Source organism: Ambystoma mexicanum, chromosome 4q, assembly GCF_040938575.1.
Source record: "Ambystoma mexicanum isolate Mex_15411 chromosome 4q, UKY_AmexF1_1, whole genome shotgun sequence".
NCBI lineage: Eukaryota > Metazoa > Chordata > Amphibia > Caudata > Ambystomatidae > Ambystoma > Ambystoma mexicanum.
Genome location: NC_090928.1, coordinates 1,107,979,526 through 1,107,998,783, shown reverse-complemented (window position 1 = coordinate 1,107,998,783; position 19,258 = coordinate 1,107,979,526). Strand labels below are relative to the sequence as shown.

At 49.1% G+C, this 19,258-nt stretch overlaps 1 protein-coding gene across 2 annotated transcripts in view; it reads right to left on the bottom strand.

The window, feature by feature from the left end:
• Positions 1-19,258, bottom strand: part of CDC42BPA (CDC42 binding protein kinase alpha) — a 1,600,792-nt gene that overhangs the window by 766,280 nt on the left and 815,254 nt on the right. The gene's annotated exons all lie outside the window — the stretch shown is intronic.

Below are 19,258 nucleotides of genomic sequence, written 5' to 3'. Positions count from 1 at the left end.
TTAGGTTTGAAACCGGTTCCCAGGTGCGTTCACTGGGTGCATATCCTTTCCACTCCACCAGATACTGTAGCTGACCACGTCTGTACCTGGAGTCACATATTCGGGACACTTTGTATTCTAGCTGGTCATCGACAACCACAGGGGTAGATCTTGGAGCAGACCGGGAGGTCTGGACGTATGGTTTCATTAGAGATGTGTGAAACACTGGGTGGATCCTCTTCCAGGAGTCTGGTAATTTGAGTCGGAAGGCCACTGGGTTAATGATTTCCTTTATGGAAAAAGGGCCATAATACCGAGGAGCCAACTTATTAGGTCGTAAGTGTTGAGGCAGTAGTTTCGAGGATAGCCAGACTTTTATCACCCACTGCATAGAAAGGTCCTGGTCTTCTTTTGGAGTCCGCATACTGCTTGGTGTTAGCTCGGGCCCTTTCGAGGTGTTCTCTGGCTTCCTAGTGTACGTTGATGAGGGTTTCAATCCAGGAGACGACTGTAGGAATTGGTGCAGGATGTGGGAGAAGGGATGGTAGAACCGAAGACTGGAATCCTTGGCTGCAGAAGAAGGGGCTGGTCTTGACACCCGAGTGATCCGAATTGTTGTAGACTAATTCAGCCACAGGTATTAAAAGAGACCAATCATCCTGGACCTTGGTGGTGAAACAATGAAGATACTGCTCCAGGGTTTGGTTCACACGTTCTGTAGCTCTGTTGGTCTGCGGATGATAACCTGAGGAGAGGGCACGTTGGATTCCTAGCATACGGAATACGTGTTTCCGGAATTGAGACATGTATTGAGGACGTCTATCTGATATGATCTTGGAAGGGAGCCCATGAAGTCAGAATATGTGTTCCAGGAAGTTTCCGGAAAGTTCTGAGGACGATGGTAATTTATACAAGGGTGTAAAATGAGCCATGTGAGTGAATAAATCAATGGTAACCATGATAGTTTTGTATCCCCAGGAAGGTGGTAGTTCCACAATAAAGTCTGTAGCAATAAATTCCCAGGGCCTTGTTGGTAGCGTTGGTTGGAGTAGGAGACCCGCTGGCCTCTTGTTATCATGCTTATTTTGATTGCAAACTGCACAGGCTTGGATGTACTGCTGGACGTCATGTTTCATTTTTGGCCACCAAAACTGTCTTTGTATTAAACGGAGAGTGTTGGTAATGCCACGATGTCCTGAATGATGGGTATCATGACAGAGGCTTGTAATCCTTTGTCGCAGTCTCTGTGTGGGAATGACCAGGTCGTTGCCCTTGAACAAATACCCGTCCTTGGTTTTAAGATTACATCGATTCTTCCCAGTAAATTCCTTCCAGATCTCAGAGGACTGGGTTTGAATCTGAATGTCTTCCAGGAGAGTGATTGCTTGGGCTACAAAAATTGTATGGGGAAACATCTTTGGGAAGGATCGATCTTCAAGAGTTTCGTAGTGGGGACGTCGGGATAAGGCGTCAGCAATTATGTTGTGTGTTCCGGGTACATGATGGATTTGGAACTGGTACTCGGCAAAGAAGAAGGCCCAACAGGCTTGACGACTATTCCTACATTCCATGGATTGGAGGACTTGGAGATTCCGATGATCCGTACGGACATGAACAGGATGGTTAGCTCCCAGGAGTAGATGACGCCACTCTGTGAAGGCTTGACGGATGGCCAACAGTTCCTTTTCCAGAACAGAATAATGGGTCTCGCTAGGAGTTAGGGTTCGCGAGAGATAAGCGATGGGGTGTTCTAAGGAACAAGTTACTTACCTGTAACTGTTGTTCTCCAGCATGGGTCTGGCATGGATTCACATGCTCATGAATATTCCCCGTCGTCAGGCCGGGAATCCTCGGTATAGAAAAAAATCAGTATTAGTTTAGTTTCTGATCTGTCTTTCTTAGTAGTAACCAATCACTGGTCTCTGGGTCATACTGCCCTCAGCCAATGACTGCCCTCTCCCTAAGCCCCACCTCTGGCAGCCATCCTCAGATTTGGTAGCACGTAAAGTGGCAGTATGACCAAGTGAAGAGCCGCAGAGGGGTAGGCGGGAGGGTTCGCATGTGAATCCATGCCAGACCCATGCTGGAGAACAACAGTTACAGGTAAGTAACTTGTTCCTCCTCCAGCATGGGGTCTGGCATGGATTCACATGCTCATGAATAAGAGAATACATAGCAGTACACACATGCACAACCACGGGAGGTGGCAAAAGGCTCAACATTAAGCAATACAACAACTCAACATTAACCATCTCTTACCTCCTCACCAGGCTCACCTTAAGCGAACAGTTCGCGCAGCACTGCTTGGCCGACCCTGGACTCCCGATGGACGCAGTAGAATCTTGTGAAGGTGTACGTCGACCTCCACGTAGCAGCCCTGCAGATGTCCAGCAGGGGCACACCAGACAGGAACGCCGTGGTAGCAGCGATCGCTCTGGTCGAATGGGCTCTCGGACGGCCGGGCAGCAGTCGGTTTGCCAACCGGTGACAGTGCATGATGCAGCCAGAGAGCCATCTGGAAATGGAAGTCTTCGAGAGAGCCTTCCCTTGATTCACAGCTCCAAAGTTCACAAACAGCTGTGATGTCTTCCGGAAACTTTGTGCGGTCCACGTAGAACTTCAGCGCTCTGGCTACGTCCAGCGAGTGCAGAGTCCTTTCAGCCGGCGACAAAGGAGACGGGAAGAAAACTGGCAACACCAAGGGTTCATTGAGGTGGAAGTCCGACGGTACCTTGGGCATGAAGGAGGGGTGCGTCCTCAGCACCACCCTCGAGTCGTGAAACGTCAAGTATGGCGGCTTGCAAGATAGGGCCTGGATCTCTCCCACTCGTCGTGCGGAGGTGATGGCCACGAGAAACGCTGTCTTCCACGACAGAAACTTCAACGGTGCCGAATGCATAGGCTCAAATGGGGCCCCCATGAGCCTAGTCAGCACCCCGGTGAACTCCCACACCGGGGCAGAGGCCTTCACCGGTGGGAATGATTGGAACAATCCTTTCATAAATTCACCAGTCGATGAGACCACAAGGATGCCCGTCCCGTAGTTCTGGTGTATCGTGAGATGGCGGCCAGATGTATCTTGATGGAAGCGTGAGCTAATTCAGCCTTGGCCAATGACAGTAGGTACGGCAATACTTGAGGGGTCGTAATCTGCAGAGGGTTAATCTTCTGTGCACGGCACCAGACAGAGAACCTCTTCCATTTATGTCCGTAGCACTTGAGAGTTGAGGACGCCCTGGCCTTTGCAAGAACCTCTCTGCAGTCAGCTGGGATGTCGTACCTTCCAAACTCTAGTGCTGCAGGAGCCAGGCCTGCAAGTTCAGCGACTCTGGGTTGTGGTGAAGAATGGCGCCTCCTTCTCTGGAGAGAAGATCTGCGTCCGTCGGCAGCTTGACTGGTGTGGACGTTGACAAGTCCAGAAGGTCCGGGAACCAGATCTGTCTCGGCCACGCCGGTGCGACGAGGATCATCCTGCACCGGGACCTCTTGAGCTGGTTGATGAGCCGGAGCAGCAACGGCAGCGGAGGGAACGCATAAAGAAATAGGCCGTCCCAGGGGAACGAGAAAGCATAGCCCATGCTCCTCGGCTGGGGGAACCTGCTGGCGAACCTCCGGCACTTGAAATTCGTCGCTGTCGCAAAGAGATCGATTTGGGGTTCGCCCCATCGTCGGAAGAGTCGATCCATTTGATCCTGGCGTAGTTCCCACTCGTGGCACGAGCGCAGCTGTCTGCTGAGTGAGTCGGCGATCGTGTTTTTTATTCCTGCCAGATGAAGAGGCACCAGAAACATACCTTGGGCGACGGCCCAATGCCACAGATCCTGGGCTTCCTTGGATAGAGCAGGGGATCTGGTTCCGCCCTGCTTCCGGATGTAGAACATCGTGGTGGTGTTGTCGGTGAAGATCCTCACCACCTTGCCCTTGAGGGACGGAAGAAGAGACCTGAGGGCCCAGAACACTGCGCGGAGCTCCAAGATGTTGATGTGGAGTGGCTTCTCCTCCGGGAGCCAAAGGCCTCTCGCGTGAAGATCTCCGGAGTGCGCTCCCCAACCTTCCAGGGAGGCATCCGTCGTCACCGTCACCTGGTGAGCTGGGGTCTGAAAGTCCGTGCCCGCCGGCAGATGAGAGCGGGTACCCCACCACCGGATCGCCTGACGGAACGTCTCGTTGAGAGGGATCCTGTCCTCGAAGCTGCCTGTCGACTGGACCCAGCGGGCGTCGAGGAACTCTTGTAAGGGTTGTAAGGGGTGCATCCGAAGCCTGCAAAGGCGCACCAGATAAATGCAGGAGGACATCATCCCAAGGAGGGACTTGATAGATCTTACCCTGGCCCTGTCCGTGGCCAGCAGATGCTGCACCTTGCCCAGAATGGTTCTGGCCCTTTCCTCCGACGGCGAGGCCAGCCGCGCCACTGTGTCGAGCTTGGCTCCCAGAAACAGGGCGACTTGCGACGGAACCAGGTGGGATTTTGGAAAGTTGATCGAGAATCCCAGGTCCGTGAGCATCTGGACCGTCTTCGCAGTGTGCTCCACGGCGAGCTCCCTTGTCCTTGCCCGGATGAGCCAGTCGTCCAGGTAGGGGTAGACGTGGATCCCCTGTAGGCGCAGCCGCGCCGCCACCGGTGCGAGGCACTTGGTGAACACCCTGGGTGCCGACTTCAATCCGAACGGGAGGGCCTTGAACTGATAGTGCCGCTCTTGGACCACGAACCTGAGGAACTTTCGGTGTCTTTTTAGAATGGGGATGTGGAAGTATGCATCCTCCAAGTCCAATGACGACAGGCAATCGCCCTCCTCCAGCTGTCCCAGCTCGTGCTGGAGGGTGACCATCCGGAACTTCTGTGCCTTGATGTACTTGTTCAGTCGTCGCAGGTCCAGGATGGGGCGCCATCCACCTGTCTTCTTTTTTACGAGGAAGTACCTTGAGTAAACTCCGGAGCCCCGAAGCCTCTTTGGGACGAGCACGATGGCACCCTTCTTGAGCATCGCCCTTACTTCCAACAGTAGTTGAGGGACGTGATTTTCCTTCCTGGTCACGGGTGGAACGCGAGGGCACTTCTTCTGAAACTCGAGGGCGTTCCCTTGGGCCAGGGAGTCCAGCACCCAACGATCGGTGGAGATGGGCTCCCACACGCTGACGAACCTCGCCAGCCGGCCTCCCACCGGGGTGCTACGGCGGGGGCACGGTCGGTACAATCTTGTTTGGAGGCCGCCTTGCCTCCTTGACCTCCCTGTCGACGACGGGCACCACCTGACTTGTCGCGTCCCCTGTAGGCTTCCTGGGACAAAGATCTTGCCGCTTGGCGGTACGTGGAGGAGCCACTGCCGGATCCCTTGGAGGCACCTTCTCTGCCTCCGGAGCTCCGAAAGGACGGCCGTCGTTGTTGGAGCACTCCCAGTGCCCGGCAAGTCTCGGTGTCTGTCTTGATGGCCTGAAGGGACTCATCAACCGCCTTCCCAAACAGGTTGTTCCCGTCGAAGGGCATGTCCAAAATCTTGGTTTGTACGTCCTGGCGGAAAGAGCCATCCTCGTCGTCTCAGGCAAACGCCGTTGCCCAACTGACGGAAACCGGTGTCGGCGATGTCCGTTGCCACCGTGATGGCGTGGTCCGAAGCAATCTCACCTTCCCGTAGGATTTCAAGGGCCTCAGCCCTTTTGGCGCCCGGAATGAAGTCCAACAGAGGGGCGATTTTGAACCACAACTCCCTGTCGTAGCGGGCTACGATAGCCAGGGCGTTGGCCGCCTTGATAGTCGTCGCTGTGGATGAGATGACCCGTCGTCCCATCGTGTCCAGCTTCCTGCCCTCGCCGTCCGGCGGGGAAGTTGATGTCGAGGCCGATGTCCCCCCAGCTTTCTTCTTTGCCGCCGTCGAGACGACCGAATCCGGGGTGGGTTGCGCCCGAAAGCACAAGGGGGCAGCGTCGGGGACCCGGTACTTCTTCTCGTACCGGTCCCTCTTTGCCGGCGCCGTGGCAGGGTTCTTGAGGAAGGCGAGCCCCTCATCCCAGATATCATCAAGAAGTGGTACGGCGAGGACTGTCTTCCTTTTAGCCTCGCGCCGTTGGTAAAGGAACCCTTCCTTCTTCTTCTCTTCTGGGCAGAGCTGGAGGAGCTCGGATGCCCTGGAAATCATGGCATGAAATGATCCAATCTCGTCAGGTGGGGACGCCCGAGCAGGGGGAGACAGGGGACACGTCCCGTCGTCGCCTCCATCGTCATCTGTACCTGTCGTAGCTGTGTCTGTGCCTGTATCATCCCCGTGGGTAGTAGACCGGGGGGAAGGTAGAGCAGGCCGCAGAGGTGGGAGAGGTGGCGTAGGATGCGTCCTCCTCCTCTTATGCGGTGGACTTTCCGAAGGTCCCGGCTCCGGTTCCCCCGTCGGGTCTGGCTCAGGTATCTCTGTCGGGGGGGAGGGGCAACCTTGTCCTCATCTCTGAGCATAAGGACTGAATCCCTGACAAAATGGCTGCCAAAGTGTCCAGCGGCGCCGGAAACAACGGGCGCGAGGGCTCTTGAGGAACCTCGTCAGCGACACCGTCGCTCTCGTCGTCACCCTCGTCGGGATCCCTCCCGATGGGCTGGGCCTCTTCCACAACTTCGATGAGCTCTTCTTCAGAGGTCGTGTCCCTATCCACGATGGCCACCTGCCCCTCCCCCACCTTTTCCAACGAGGAATTCGTGGGGGTCTTCTCAATGGGCCTGAAAGACGACTCCCTCCGCGGTGGCAGGGAGACTCTGGGTCCTGAGGTCGCCTCCACTGGCGTAGCCTCCACAGGCTGAGCCAGGGCCGCTGCGACATCCTCAATCTAGGTCTTAGCAGGGTGAATTAAGGCCATCGTCACCTTCTGTACGCCTGGGGCCTTCACCTTGGGGGGAGGGTCCGAGCCTCGCTCCCCCTCTGCCAGAATCTTCGAGATAGATCGGTGCCTCTCCAGAAGCTTCGCCGGGTTCTCAGACTTCCTCTTACCCGAGCCAGAGCCTTGGCTCGTGGTTGATGGCGCCGGGGAGGATGCGCCCTATCTGGCAGCCAAGGACCCCGACCGTTCGGCGCTCCCGGTGCCCGCAGACTCGCAGTGCTTGGCCTTTTGTTGGGCCCCCATCGCCGGTGCGCCCTCACAGGACTTAGAAGACCGCTCGGTCTTCTTTTCTTCTTCTCGCCTGACGGGCTCTTCCCTTCCAGCCAGTTGGCGAGACGGAGGTGGCGATCCTTCATGGTCCGCTCCGACATGTTACCACAAAACGCACAGTCCTTCTCCGTGTGCGTCTTGTCCTCATGAAGACAGTAGAGGTATAACGAATGCTCGTCCTCCTTGAAAACATTCTGAAGCTGGCATCCAGGGCAGGTCCTGAACAGCTTCCCGGGCGTCGAGCTTCCTTTCTCCTGGGCCATGTCCGGGGTAGGCCTCGGAACTTCTGGAATCCTCCAAAAGCGTAACTCGACAAAATCTTCACCCTTGAGGGGCGTAGAAAACTCTGAAACGGATCCCCGTTGATCGGATGTACAAACGGTGCAGCTTGAGGCTCTATCTAACCGAAAAAGAGAAACATCTCCTGAAAAAGCGCGGAAACACAGCAAAAGCTCCAGAGCTACAGCACGAGGACTCCCAACACTTGAACGTGCAGTAAAAATCTGAGGATGGCTGCCAGAGGAGGGGCTTAGGGAGAGGGCAGTCATTGGCTGGGGGCAGTATGACCCAGAGACCAGTGATTGGTTACTACTAAGAAAGACAGATCAGAAACGAAACTGATACTGATTTTTTTCTATACCGAGGATTCCCGGCCTGACGACGGGGAATATTCATGAGCATGTGAATCCATGCCAGACCCCATGCTGGAGAACTTGTCCTTGAATTCCTGCTTTAAGACTGCTCCGATGGCATAGTTAGAGGCATCAGTCTCCACTAGGAAAGGTCGATCAATGTCAGATTGAGCCAAGATGGGGCGTGTGTAAACTCGTCTTCAAACGTTGGAACGCTTCATCTTGGGCTGCGGTCCAGAGGAAGGGAGTATCCTTCCTCAACAATGTAATGATCGGTTGAACTATCTCCGAAAAGGAAGGTATGAATTTCTGGTAGAAGTTGGCAAGCCGCAGGAAGGATTCAATCTGTTTCACAGTAGTTGGAACAGGCCAGGATAGTATGGAATTTACTTTTGAGTGGTCCATTCCAATTCCTTCGGGACTAAGGACAAATCTGAGATAGTGAACAGTAGAGACATGAAAAAGGCATTTCTCGGGATTAGCCAGGAGTTTATGTTTACGTAGCTGTTGTAAGACTGCCTTGACATGTTCTTCATGCTTAAGATGGTCCTTGGAGTATATCAGTATGTCGTCCAGGTAAACTATGACAAAGAGGAACAGCATATCGGAGAAGACCCAGTCCATAAAACGTTGGAAGACCGCTGGGGCAATGGCGAGTCCGAAGGGCATGACCAGGTATTCAAAGTGACCAAAGGGTATTCTAAAGGCCGTTTTCCATTCGTCACCTTCCTTTATACGAATCAGATGGTAGGCACCTACGAGATCCAATTTCGTGAAGATTACGGCTCCTCTCACCGCTTACAGGATATCCGAGATTAAAGGTAATGGGTAGCGGTCCTTGAGGGTGCATTGATTAAGACCACGATAATCAAGACAAGGCCTAAGCTCCTTAGTATCCTTCTTGGGAACGAAAAACAATGAAGCTCCCGCTGGGGATTTGGATGGTCGTATGGTGCCATTTTCTAGGTTGGTATCCAAGTATTCTCGGAGGGCCCTTTTCTCTGGTTCGAAAGGGAATCACTGCCAAGGGTTCAGTATCGATAGCGCAGTCTTCAGGTCTGTGAGGGGGTAGGGCTTGAACTATGGCAGTTGAAAACACATCAGTGTAGTCCTGATAGGCTCTGGGGACCTGGATAATATTTGAGACCGTGAGTGGGCCTTGCTGGTCTGTCAGCGTACCTTCAGAGGATCTTGACGAGGAATCCAGGGATAGGCAGTGAGACATGCAATGTTCGGAGCCAAGAAACAAGGATCCTGCTGCCCAGTTGATGTATGGGTTGTGCTTCTGTAACCAGGGCATACCCAGTACCATTGGATAATGGGCAGACTTTATGATGTCAAACTTGATCATCTCTTGATGATGGTTTATCGAGAGCTGGATCTCTTTGGTTTGCAAGATGATTGGTCCTGAAGAGAGAGGTCGTCCATCGATGGCCTCTACAGGTTGCATGATGCCTTGAGTTTCATATGGAATGTGGTTTGTAGTGACCCAATCCTGAACTATAAAAATCCACTAATGCCAGAATGGGGTAAGTTTCTTTCGTGGACGGCGATAGAAAGGCCTGCAAGATCACAAGGTTGTTTTGTCCAGGAGAGTTCAAGGATGGAATAGATGTGGAGCAAACATCTCTCTCCCGAAGCTGTGCTCCATCTAGGATCGGGAGCTGGCGTTTCCCGAACGCCGTGCAGGGGCCAAAGGACATTCTGTCACAAGATGTTTATCTGAGGCACAGTACATACACAGCCCGGCATGGATCTGTCGCAATCTTTCTTGCAGGGATATGGGTCCGCAGAAGGCCCCCAGTTGCATGGGTCTGTGATCAGGGCAGGAGTGGGCTCGGGTTTAGAGGGAGATTCTATAGAGGTCTTTTGTTAAGGCATCTTTGTTTTCTTCTTTTCTGCCCTCCTTTCCTGGATTCGAAATGTCTATTTGTAAAGAGAGGTCCATAAGGGCCTGGAAGGAACCTGGGTGAGCTACCCTGGCTAGTTTGTCTTTTATTTCTTCGTTTAGTCCTCTGCAGAATAGAGTAAAACAGGCCTCGGGAGACCAATCTGCTTCATTGGCCAGTTGCTTAAAGCGTGTTACATAGGTAAGCATGTCCTGGGACCCTTGTTGGAAATCCAATAGACGTTCTTGGGCACTGTAAACCTGTTCTGGGCGGTCAAACATGGTTTTTAGAGCCCGTACGAACCCATCATAATCATCCAGGAGGACATCTCCAGAATCAACTAAGGGCGTAGCCCTGGTTAACGCATTCCCGGAGAGATGCGAAATCATAAAGCCCACCTTTGCCCTGGGGGTGGAAAAGTAGTAGGGCTTAAAGGTAAAGTGCACTAAACATGAATCTAGGAAGCCACAAAGGTTCTTTGAGGAGCCATCATATTTATCCACTACTCCGCCCAGCAATACACTTACCTTGGTCGCGGAATCACGTGACAGGACTATTTGTTTTAATGCGGCATTCTCAGCTTTGAGATTCTGAACTTCTGTGGTTAACTCTTGCATGCCGTGCATGAGGTCTTGAACTGCAGCCTCCATATCCGTATCTGTATCAGTTTGTTGGCGTCTCAATCTGTCACAGGTTTCCCCCCTTCTCACCTGTCTTTGTAGTTTGTTGGAGTTCTTCGATGGAGTCTTCTTTCGTAGAGTTCGGGTCTTGTATAATCCAACGTGCAGGTCCTCGGGTTCCAGCGTGCGTTCAGCGTTCCGAGTCCTTGGAACGTTCAGATGTCTGGGAAGTCTGAGGAAATCCAGGAAACAGCAAAGAGTGCACACGGAAGACGAGTGCATGGAGATCCGGAATGCAAGGAGGACAAAAAGGAGGGGGAATGAAGGAGGAGGAATTTAGGGGTACCGGGAACCAAGACTCAAAGGAAAAACACAAGCGAACTACGGCAGCAAACGTCTAGCCACGGCAAGCGGTAGCGTTGAGAAGCGCAGGGCCACGGGGGCATGTCCGCTTTATAGAACATAATGTGTACGGCGCAGAAACTGGTAAACAGTATTCCGCGTTCGGCGGTCATGTTGGGAGTACTGCTGAGTGCAAGCCTCTATGGGTCAGGGACCAGGAAGTCCAGAAAGGACGCGTCCGATGGTTCATGCAAAACAACCATTTTGTGGTTTTAGAAACACAAAACAAATAGGTGTACTAATTAGAGCTTGGAAGGTATGTGGTAAGTTGCTGGCAAATTCTGGCTTCACTGCTTAACCAAACTGTGTGATCCTGAGCAAATCATTTGACCCAACCCAGCCACACCTGTGTGCTGGCAAGAACGGAAATGTGCATGATTTATCCTTAGGCAGTGTTGGTGACCTGATGGGCATTACATTGCACAATTTGCTGCTAACTTGCCACTCAGTACTTCAAACAATGCCTTGGAGTCACAAAATACGGTGCCTGTGCGCCATAGGTTTAGAGAAGAGATTTCCGACCTCTTGGGCACCTTGATGATTTTTCTGTTGGCTTTTAGGTGTCTGGGAAGGCACTCCCTCTTTAGATCATTTATTTTGATATTTTAAACCATCTCAGTTTTTGCTGTCTTGCAATAAGCCAGACCACAAATGGATGATTACATGTTAACTTGCTGGGCCCATTTGTCTTGCAGATGAAACTTTATGGCCCAAGGAGCTGGTAGGTGCTGCATTGGGGCCTCAATGACCTGGGCAGACCAAGAGACTGGCATCTGGCCATTTGGTTCTGCAGAATAAGATAACTAATGTCCCCAATTTGTCAAACTCATTGTAGCTACTGTCTTCATCTTGGGCAGTTGCTTGTGACTGTTTTATGCCAAACACTAGTTAAATGAAACTTGATAATAAAATAAAAAGGACACACGCACAATTGCGTCTTTATTGATGTCTTTTTGAGATGGGCACTGCACTATGCACCACTGACTGCTGCATGACCCAGCTGCAAAAAGCCTTGAACTGAAAAAAAATGCAGAGCTTTTTATTAATCAGATCTATTTATGTAGTCCATTCATGCAGTGAACCTTTACATTTTACACTCATTGCACTAATGTATTACTTCAGAGGGACATAGAAATGCTGTATTCTTGCTAATTGTATGTCTTGGAGTAAAACTAACTTCTGGTGACATTTAAAATAGGAGTACAAAATTGCTAATCAAATAAGTTTATTTGCTAATCAAAAATATTTTAATTATCAAATTCTGCTAATCAATTTTTGAAAACTAATTTATGCCTTGTAGCTTACTAAAGTCTTACCTCCAAATAGGACTTTAGGAAAACTCCCCATACAACACCTCAGCCGCTCCTCATCTCTTGAAACCCAACAGCTTGCCCGACATGCTTGTTGTTAACCATACAGCACTCTACAGTGCCTTCAACAGGCGTCCTAGGTGCCCCATCCAGAATAGCCCACAACAACCCAGAGGACTCCTCCCCAGAACCTCATAACTTGCCTTTTTGGTCCAATCTTGCAAGCAAACAACCTTTCTGACGGCCTCCTCACTGAAATGTGATTTAGTTAATGCTGGACCCGTCTCTGCCCACCTTGATACTGCTGATCTCATCACTTCCAACAATCTTGATCATCTAGAAATAACGGAAACCTGGCTCCATGCTGCCTCAGGGCCTTGCCTATCACTAGCATTACCTCCCAACTACTCTATCACAAAGATCGAGCCAACACAAGAGGTGGAGGGTTGCCCTCATAGCTAGAACCTCATTATCAATTAGAGAAAAAGAAAACACTGCCTTCTCCTCGGGTGAACTCCTGACCACCAAACTTAACCTCTTCCACACATCCATTGTATCCATTCATGTGATTTACTATGCGCCCGGCCCAACGCCTCACTTTTGAGGACATCCTACACCTCGCCTCCAGCGCCAAAACTTCCTCTAAGTCCATTACCTTGGCGATTATAATTCAACGACCAAGCACACCTGAATGCACCCTCGTTAGCCAGCTCTCGCAATGCGCTAGGCTTTTTACAAAGTATCATCAGCCCCACGCACTCCAAAGGTCGAATTCTGTACTGGCTCGCTGAACTGAACTGCAACGTTGACATCTTCTATCAGCCCTGCCCCTGGACTGACCATAACATCATTTAATTTACATTTCCTGCATTCAGCCCCCCTCTGGTGGCCCCACTACTCCCATCCATATACACCCGTAGCACAAAAAACATGACCAAAGCCCGTCTCCTGCCATTGCTCGACTCCACGCACACACTCAGCAGCGACCCGTGCACCTTGGTCAAACAATATAACTCTTCACTCACTCAGGCCATCAACTCTGTGGCCCCACTCACCCAGCGGAAAGCTGAAGCTATTGCACACAACAACGTATGGTTCTCCCTTGACTTCAAAGCCCTCTGCTTAATGAAACGCCAGGATGGAAAATAAATGGATATGCTCTCCCACCGAGCACAACAAAGCAAGTTTCACGCAGGCAGCAAGGGTCTACAAATTGGCTACTCTTCAAGATAAAAAAAATCCTCTTATAATACCAGAATTGAGAAAGTGAAATCCAGCTCCAGGGAGCTCTTTGGCATTATGCGTGAGCTCAACTTGCACCCTCCAGGCCCTTTCAACTTCCAAAATAACCTGCTTCTTAAAATTGAAATACTCTAAAAAAGATTGCTTACAAAACACCCTCTATCGGTATTGCCACTCCCGCTATCGTCACAATTAAGCCCCAATTCCCCCTACTGACCCCCCTTTCAGGTTTAAACCCATTACAGAACCAGAGGCCATCCAGATAGTCAAAGGCTTCAAAACCTCCAGCTGCCAGGGAGATATCTGTCCAACAGGAGTCATCAAGTACTGTGCAGAACCCTTGGCACCCTTCATTGCTAACTTGATCAATGCCTCCTGCTCTGTTCCCTCTATCCTCAAGGATGCCTGGGTCCTTCCTCTGCTAAAAAAACATACTCTGGACCCTAGTATCCACACAAACTACCGCCCCATCACCACTGTGCCCTTCCTCTTGAAAATCTTGGATCGGGCGGCTTACATTGGCCTGCGCCAATTTGGCTTCCACTTGGGGCATGGCACAATGTGCTTTGCTGGATTTAAAGATTCAATTGGATGAAATCAAGGATGCTGCAACTCATCCCCCCTCTTGATTCTAGACCTGTCAGTTGCATTTAACTTGGTGGACTACCAAATACTTAGCAGTCATCCTACAGCAGCTCACTTCTCTCCAGATGCCATCGCCTGAACCTCCTCCTTCCTGTCAGAGAGGTAAATGAGAGTCTTTTCAACCAATGCCGCAGCCCAACCAGCCCCTGTCACCTGTGGTGTCCCGCAAGGCTTGTGTGTCTCCCCGACTCTCTACATTTTTACAAAACTCTTATTTCACCTCCTAAATGACAAAGGAATCTCCAACACAAATTATGCAGGTGACACGCAAATCCTTCTCCCTCCTCACTGGTGTCTACAATACCGACAGTAACAACCTGCAATTAATATTTTACCTCATCCAAGCCTGGATGGCGGCACTCCTCCGTCTGAATGATAAAAAGATGGAAATTCGTGTGGTTGGATTGCCTAACTTACTCACCAAGCTGACCCAATCCTACAAATCTTTCACCATCTACGCTATCACAATACAGGTTTCCAGCATTGTAAAGACATTCAGTGTCTACCTCAACCCTGTCCTTATCTAGGCAGGTTAATGCAATTACCTCGTCTGCGGCACACACCTGTAAGCTAATTAACACTTGCAGACCTTTCCTTAGAGTGGAAAACTGTGTTACCATTGCCACAGCTCTCATAGGTTCAAGATTGGACTTTTGCAAGACCTTATTTGCAGGTACTTCACAGCGTACCATAACATTAACAAACTGTAATTCATTCAAAATAATGCTCTCAGAGCTGAACTCAATATCCGTAAGCAAATTCTCCAAATCACAATCTACTAGACCCACCCTCTCCTTAAACACTTTCCATCCCAAGCTATAGGCGTAAGAGAGCAGGGGGGACCAGTTTCCTGGGTACAGCCCCCAAGACGTCAAACTCATTACCCCCTTTACTCAGAGCTGAACAATCTTAGTGGGTGTTCTGGAAACATCTCAAGACTTTACTTTTCTCGGCAAACTTACCTCTTGCATGAGTTCACCCATTCTCTAACGTACACTGCATATGTAAATAAGTTATCACCTCTGCCTTGCAGATTTGTACTAGCACACATGTACTCAAGTTATAATTTCCGCCCTGCATGTTTGTATCAGCGCCTTGATGCCCAAGAGTTTAGCGCGCTTAATAAATGCATAAATAAATAAAGATTCCCCATACTCCCTTTTTGAGGAGCCTCACGCCCCTTTGGACCTCCTTTGGGTTGCTCTAGAGAGGCAGCCCCAGAGTTTGAAGACCACTGCTTTAGAGGAATTATTCCTGTGGCATATAGGAGAGCATAATGGTTTCTGCTTACGTTCTGGGCCCCATGCATTTAATTTAATTTTATTTTTCTATTGTGTATACAGTTATAAAAACGTTTACACAACTCACAGGTAAATTTCAATATTTACATATACACAACACAATCACAGAACAGATATAACGGCAATAAATCATTTCAATTTAAATAAAAAATACATTCAGAGAATCTATGCTAAAACCTAAAACAAGTTAAACAAGAACTAACTCCCCTACTTATCTAAGAGGAAGAAATACAATTAAGCAAGACATATACTCCGACCCAAATATAAAAGAGAACAAACAGAAAACAGAACAAGAAAATTATAACCAGAGGTAAGAGGAAAACCCTCAGTACTGCCACAATCCCATTTAAGTTAGAAGTTCACAGCTCAGTTAGCAATTTGACATCATCCACAAATGTTCTCAAATATCCACACATTTCCAGACTTGTGTCATTGCTATAGTCAAACTCCTACTATTTCCTGACAAGCACCTCAGCCAAAATACTTCACCAGTTATACAGTCACGATCTCCCACATGCTTTGTGAAGTAGCATTCATAGATAGGCCTCATATTGGGGCATTTTGTGACATGGTTTGCAGACTCAACCTCGCTTTTGTCTAGGCACATTCTGCATGACCTTTCCTCAGCTGGGATGTCATACCATACCCCTCTAGTTTCCAACACATTCATTCTGTTTTGTCTGATGTTTATGATTATTCGCTGTGTGGATATTGACGGGAGAAGTGTTAAATAAGGTTGATGGTGAGGTTCTTTATACCTAAAAGACATCCTTGAGAAGGTACAAAGGGAACTCATACTAGCAATCTTCTCATGGCTCTTAACCCACTCACATTTTCCAACACAGTTTTTAGGGATTTCATTACGGCACCCTCCCACACAGTTCAACAAAAAAGTTCTCATTCATTTCCTTGAATCTGTTCATAACAGGGCTTGTGCCACCAGCCAAAGCAGACGGCATAACATATAGCAAAGAGTTACATACTGCATGCATAATCTTGATCTATAACTTGGCTCTTTTAAACCGAATTTGAATAGATTTAGAAATTAGCCCCAACTCCAATTTCACTGCCTCACATGGTGTATAACTGGATAGACCCAGTATTTTCCTTCAGATTACTCCTTCAATTTTATCGGCCTAATCGGACCAATCAGCGTACGAAGCCTCTAACGCATACAGGAAAGGCGATGATCATTTCTGCATATATATGGTACATATTCCATGCAAACTATATCCTACTGTCCGTTTGGAAAATGACAGAACCGCCCCCATGGTAGCCAGAACTTTGGCTCTCCTATTCTGTTGTACCAGCACATTCACACTGGCTTTTTCTGAGGTAACTTCATAACCCAGGTAGTTATATGAAGTGACCATTTTAATGATGCCTATCGGGCAGGATATAGTGGGCTTCTTGCACTGCTTATGGTCTATAGCCATACATTGGATTTTTTGTAGGTTTATCTTCAAACAATTTCTATTAGCAGAAGTGCAGATGGCCTCAGCACTACGACAAATCCCCCTATAGGTATTGTCAAATATGATGATGTCATCTGCATAGCTGATCCAGCCCACCTTGCTATATCCGATTTTAGGGAAGGCATTAAGCTTTTCGATGAAAATATCACCAAAGTCTGCGATATATAAATTGAAGAATATAGGTTGTAGTGCGCACCCCTGCCGGGCACCCACCCTGACAGCAATCTGATCTGATATTAGCCTGAGATTATTAAGTCTGACCCGTGTATTATTATCTTCATACATTAGTTTACACACGTAAAGAAGATGGGCCGGCATCGCATACCTTCAAGTTTTGTCCAGAGTCTACCTCTGTTAACCGTTTCAAATGCGGACGAAAAGTCCACAAATAGGATTTACAGAGGTAACTCTGGTGAACGTTTGGCTTGTTCAATGAGGATATTGGTGAAGAGAATATGGTCATTGGTTGCACAGCCCTTGCAGAATCCAGTTTGTGCTCTATCCCAGATATTACTATGGGATATCCAGGCATTAATTTCCTGTAATATACATTTAATATATAAAGTACAGAAAATTTAGCTTGTCACTTCCGTAAAGGCTAACATGCGATAATTCTTGGGCAGGAGACATGAACCATTCTTAAATACTGGGATAGTGATAGAGGTTTCCCATTATTGGGGTATGATCCCAGTATTTATTTTACGGAAAATGGTAGCCAAAATATCTGCCCATATATCCACATTTTCTTTAATGATGGTATTACACCCCCCGCCCCCAACCCAGTCAGGGCCAGGGGACTCCTGACGTTTTCAATTTCTTAATAATAGCCCTGATATCATCACTATTTATTATAAGATTCTTAATAGGCTTTTTTCCAAGTGGGCACATTCTCCTTTAAATTTCTCTGCAGTAAATTTGACCCATATTTCACTGTCTATACAACAGACAGGCTTGTGGTTTCCCTTATTATTCACAGATCTATAATTTGCCCTGAATTTCTTAGCATCTCCTGCCAAGAGAATACTCACCCTGTTTTGCCAATTAACGTTATTGTTTGATGCCTTGTATATACAGAGCCAATTCCTGTAGTTGTTCTTAATCTCACTCTTCTTCAAATTGATACAGTCCGGGGTATAGGAGGTACATTCCAGTGCTTATTTTCTTTTTAATACCTGTATTTATAAGTTGGTTGCAACAGGTAGTTTACAGTAATTTATAATAAACAGAGTTATATATTTGACATTATCAGATTATCTCAGAGCCCCCCCATCCCCTTGGGGGATGCCCCATTAATCTGCAGGTTAAGTCTCTCCTCCGCTGGGCTTGTAGGAAGCTCTTCGCCAGTTTTGGCTTAAAGGTGAGAGCCGGGAAGTCCCAGACATACTCCAGCACCGGGGACCAGCAGTCTGTGAAGCGATGTATAGCCCATTCTTTCGAAGCTGTGATCTTTTCTGCCACCAAGATGTCCCAAACTTTCAGCCACCATAGTGGAATAAAGGGCCCCTTGCATGTTTTCCATCTCCGGGCTTTGGTGATTTTTGCCGCCAGGAGGAGCTGGATTACCAGTTTCGCCGTTCGGCTGGTTCTTGGGTAACTGTCTGCCCCCGGGGCTCCCAGTAGGATCACCTCTGGGTCTAGCGGTATTTTGCGGTGCGTGAAAGTTTCGATGATCTGGAGCACCTCCTCCCAGAATTTCCAGCCTGTTGGGCAGTCCCAAACACATGTGGAGGAACGTACCTAGCGCTCCACATTGTCTCCAGCACTCCAGGTTCAGTGAGCTCTATAAATGATGGAGGCGCTCCGGTGGGTAGTACCAACTGTAGAGAAGTTTAAGTGCGCATTCCTTGTTCGTTATGCACCCAGTGGCTTTGTTGTTTCTTGTCCATATCTCTATCCATGTGGCGTCTTCTATCAGGTAGCCCAGATCCCGCTCCCATTGGACATGTAGCGGGGGCATGTGATCAGCAGGTCCCCCTGTAGTAGTTTGTATAGTTTTGAGATGAGGCCCCTTATAGAGCCTCCCTGGAGCGTCAGTTCAATGGGGCATAGTGTTCTAGTGGCTTCTCGTTTGACCTGGGGTTAGGAGATCCAGTGGCGGATCTGTGTATATGAGTATCTGTACGTTTCCAGTAGGGTGAATTTGGACTACCATCCCTCAAACGTCAGTGGGGCATTGTCCTCGTACAATTGTGAGATTATTTCTAGTCCTCCCTGTTTCCAGTTTTTGAAACTGTTCGCTGCTAGGCCTGGGGAGAAGTCTGGATTTAGTAGAACCGAAGAGTTTGGGCTCAGACCTTTATGGATCCCTTTCTTTCATAAAGCCCAATCCCAGGCCTTCCAAGACGTTCTTGTCGAGGAGAGGACTGTTGTCCAGTGTCTGCGGCAGGTCCCAAGGTATGTAGTAGGGAGTTCAGTGGAGGGGGGCACCTGGCTTGTTCTATCAATGCCCATTTCAGAGTTTGGGTGGGGAGTGTCCATGCCACTATGTTCGTGATATGTGCCGCCGCATAGTAGTGGCATAGGTTTGGTACTCCCATTCCGCCCCATTTGGCCGCCCCTGTCATTAATGTCCTTGGGATATGGGCTTTCTTTTTCTTCCAAATAAATATGAGGATTAGTTTTTGAAGGCACTGAA